This window comes from Acomys russatus, chromosome 21 (assembly GCF_903995435.1).
Source record: "Acomys russatus chromosome 21, mAcoRus1.1, whole genome shotgun sequence".
NCBI lineage: Eukaryota > Metazoa > Chordata > Mammalia > Rodentia > Muridae > Acomys > Acomys russatus.
In genome coordinates this window covers 46,266,649-46,270,780 of record NC_067157.1, presented here as the reverse complement: position 1 = coordinate 46,270,780, position 4,132 = coordinate 46,266,649, and the positions used below count along the sequence as shown (strand labels likewise).

The window sequence follows — 4,132 nt, the reverse complement described above, 5'->3', positions numbered from 1 at the left end:
GAGGGAGGAATGGGAGGATATAAGTGAGGGAGATTAACAATTGAGATGTAATCTAAATAAACTAATTAAAAAAGAAAAAATAAAATCAATATCCTTTTCCAAAATGCTGTCATGTTCAAGAATTCTTTTTCCCCCCAATGATATCTTCTCACATAACACTTTCCCACATCTTTCCCAAAGAATAGTTAAAAGCTATTATACTAACTGCTTTAGAGTTTTCACGATTTAAAAAAAAAAAGAAAGAAAGTTTGGAAAAGTTAAAAAAATAATAATAATTTGGTTTCTGTTTCTCTTCCAGTCCCAGGCGCTGTGGGGAGCGTGCAGGCATGGCCAAGTCCAAGAACCACACCACACACAACCAGTCCCGCAAATGGCACAGAAATGACACCAAGAAACCCCGGTCACAAAGATACGAATCTCTTAAGGGGGTTGACCCCAAGTTCCTGAGGAACATGTGCTTTGCCAAGAAGCACAACAAGAAAGGCCTGAGAAGATGGAGGCAAACAACGCAAAGGCAGTGAGTGCCCATGCAGAGGCCATTAAGGCCCTTGTAAAGCCTAAGGCTGTTAAGCCCAAAATGCCACAGGGCCCCAGCTGCAAACTCAGCCGGCTCGCTTTCATCACTCATCCCAAGCTTAGGAAGAAGATTCGAAGCTACATGAGCAAGGTTAGTAGGCTGTACCAACCACAGCCCAAGGTTCAAAGCAAGGCAAAAGCCGCAGCTGCCCCTGGCCCCTGTGAAGGCCCCATAGAAAATGCTTCTGCCTATGTGAAGACAGCTGGACTGGTGTAACACACCTACCTACACACTATTTACAGATGACCAGTGTCCTGTGCTGTTTTTACAAATGAACTTGAGGCAAGCTCAATAATAATAATAATAATAATAATAATGATAATAATAATAATAATAATTTGGTTTCCTTCTTACAAACCTCCCAGAAGCCTGATATGCTAATCAGCGTTGTAAATCTTTTAAGGAGAAGCATGGTGTTTCCAACACTTTTTTAAATCACAGGTTGGACACTTTAATATAAAATGTGAACAAAATTCATTTGCTAGATTTCAAGTTATGAAATCTGGAATTAGTGGTTTGTTTGTTTGTTTGTTTTTTAAGCCACATTTTAATTTCACTCTGGACTTAAACCTTGTTTTTTTTGTTTTGTTTTGTTTTGTTTTGTTTTGTTTTTTACAACCAAACTAAAAATTAGCACATGAGAACATCAATGCAACAAACTAGTCAGGTTCACAAACCCAAATCACAAGCATATGAAGTTAATCGCTGTGGTAAGGGCCATAGCCAGGAAGTAGCTAGAACCCTCACTTAAGTCTGGAGGAAATTTTGCTTTCAGAGGACCCAGAAGAAGTGTCTGAACACTTCCACTCCAAACAAAAGTCACTAGGACAGGAGCTTCTGTGAGTTCCTTTGGGAAATGCTATTTTGGGCTTAATAAAGATGCTTTGTATAAATGTGAGCACAAAAGCTACAATAAAGGGAGATGCCCAGAGGAGAGGGACAAGGAGCACCTGAGAATACTGGCATGGACTGTCAAAAGAAAACATCACAGTCAAATTAATAAAACAAAAGTCATACATCACTGTCTTTACAAGGGTCATATATGGGATTTGGGGGTGTTGGAAGCCTCATCTTTCAGTGGTAAGTAAGGAACACAAATGAGACCACATGGTTCTTCCTGGAGTTCGGGGTGGGGAGCAGCTGACAGGGTTACAACCCATAAGGTCAAGTCCAGCTCACAGGAATTCAGAAAGGGGTGTGTGTGTGTGTGTGTGTGTGTGTGTGTGTGTGTGTGTGTGTGTATCTGTGTGTCTGTGTGTGTGTGTGTGTGTCTGTGTGTGTTAGAGTGCACTGGGGCTCCCTTTTATGGCCTCTTAGTCCTGTTGATAAAATATTTTTTAAATGGATTCATAAAGAAACTTGAAAACATCCTTATTAGAATTTGAGATCAAAACAACAGGACAGGCAAGATGAACGTCCTGGCAGCTGTGAGGAGAAGGGGAGTGGAAAAGAAAAAAAAATCAAGCCTTTTAAGTTTAAGTATGGAGGACCAGATGCAGCTCGAGGGAGATAGAAAGGGAAGGTCTTCAGAGAAACAGCAAGAAAAAACCCCCATGTCAGGGGGAGCACACTCACAAGCTGTGGGCTGACGTCCAAGGAAGCCACAGAGAGGGAGGAAAGGAAAATACGTTTGTAGTTAGAACTCAGAAAAGCAACAGGCTTAAGAGCGAAGATCTGCAAGCGTTTTCAAAGATTTATACTGCTTCTCAAAGATAAATCTCTCAGCCTGCAGTGAGACCTAACTAGGGCAAGAACCAAGTGCACAAGTGCGTTTGCCAGGTCCATACAGGACCCCAAACTTCAGAGTGAATCTTCCTGAAACTCATTTTCCTTTCCTTAAAAAAAAAAAAAAAAAAGTCAACTCGAGCAGGTTGCACAGTATACATGCTATGAGGGAGGCAAACCCCTCAGAATCTTGCCAGGAAAATGCAGAGCAAGAATAAAGACATTAGCAACAAGGATTACCCAGCACCTATATACCAACCTAAAAGTAAGTAAATAAACGCCAACAGATTGCCAAAATCCGAACGTTTTGAAACCCTCTGCCCTTTCCTTTACCACCAGCCAGTGAGTTCTGACCTTGGATTCTCTCTGAACACTGTCTCTAATCAGGAAACTTGCAGACCTTCATTTCTAAACAACGCTGGCTCCCTACTTGAGCACTTGTCCCTTTCAACATTAGAGAGAAACATGTCAACATGGTGCCAAGCTAAACCCCTTCTATCTCAGTAGCACTGGGAGAACCTTGATGGACATTTCTGTGGCCCTTTGTTGTTCTTTCTCTGTTGGTGAATGAAAGGAGAGATGTTTAAGAACAAAGTTTTCCTAGAGTTCTTGGGGCTCTCTGCTTGCCAATCAAGGTTTCACGTGGAAGTGATTACACAGATGATACAAAAATACAATAAATCTGTCACTTACATTTATCCAAAATGTTACTCTTTAATTAATCTTTTATTTAAAAAAAAAAAAAAAAGCCAGGCATGGTGGCCCATGCCTGTAATCCCAGCACTCAGGAGGCAGAGGCAGGTGGATCTCTGTGAGTTCAAGGCCAGCCTGGTCTGCAAAGCCAGTCTAGGACAGTCAAGACTACACAGAGAAACCCTGTCTCAAAAAAAAGCAAAAACAGAAACAGAAAAACAGCTCATAACTTTTCCCACTCCTTCCTCTTTCTAGCCTTTTCCTCCAGACTGGGTTCCAAGCACACTTCCCTTCTTGATCCTCCCATCTCACCCAAACGCCCTGGCCTGGAGACTTTGCCCTCGTTCTTCCTTTGCCTGCAAATGTCTTCTGTCTCACTCTCCTTTGTGTCCCCCTTCACAGGGAAGATTACCTTGACCATCTTTCTGCCCCCTCCCTCCACACCACACCGGAAGAGGGACCAGGGCAACCTGCATGACACTGGCCTGGTTTCAGTCTCTCCTGCAGCACTGACCACCTTCTGCCATCTCCATCTGCCTGTTAAGGAGCATGTTGGTCCTCCCCCTGCACCCCACCACCACCACCTCCTGTAAGACCTGTGTCAGCACTGTTCACTGAAGGAGCTTAGCCACCAGAACACTTCTTTGGGGCAACAGGGGCTCCCATTTTGTACAAATAAGACTCTCAGTTGGCTCTTCTCTAGGACTGGAGAGGAACCAGACTTCGATGTATGGGGAGTGACAAAGGTAAGAATGAGGAACCCGCGGGAAGGAGGCGCTTTGCTTCTCTCCCCTTTCCGGCTGTTTCTCTGATCCTCAGCCTTGCAAAGAAAAGAAAAGCTGCAGTGAAAGAAGAGAGCAAAATAAGATGAAAAAGAAAAGAGGAAGCCCCATGAAGGGTACATATCTGACAAGAGGGAGAATAAAATTTTAACCTTCCAGCCTGGCCTTTCTCATCCCCTGCGCCCTCCTTTCTCCATTTGTGAAAATGAAACCAACTGGAATACACTCACCAGCCCAATAAAAACCGTATGATTTAAACAGACATTACTAACTGCCAGCAAGCAACCAGGACTTTCTGGGGCACCATAACCTGTGTCTCAGCCATATGCGTAGTAAAACCTCCTCATCACCTCTG

General features: G+C 43.3%; 1 pseudogene; it reads left to right on the top strand.

The window, feature by feature from the left end:
• Positions 1 to 326: 326 nt before the first annotated feature.
• LOC127205165 (60S ribosomal protein L29-like) lies at positions 327 to 793 on the top strand (annotated as a pseudogene).
• Positions 794 to 4,132: the final 3,339 nt, after the last annotated feature.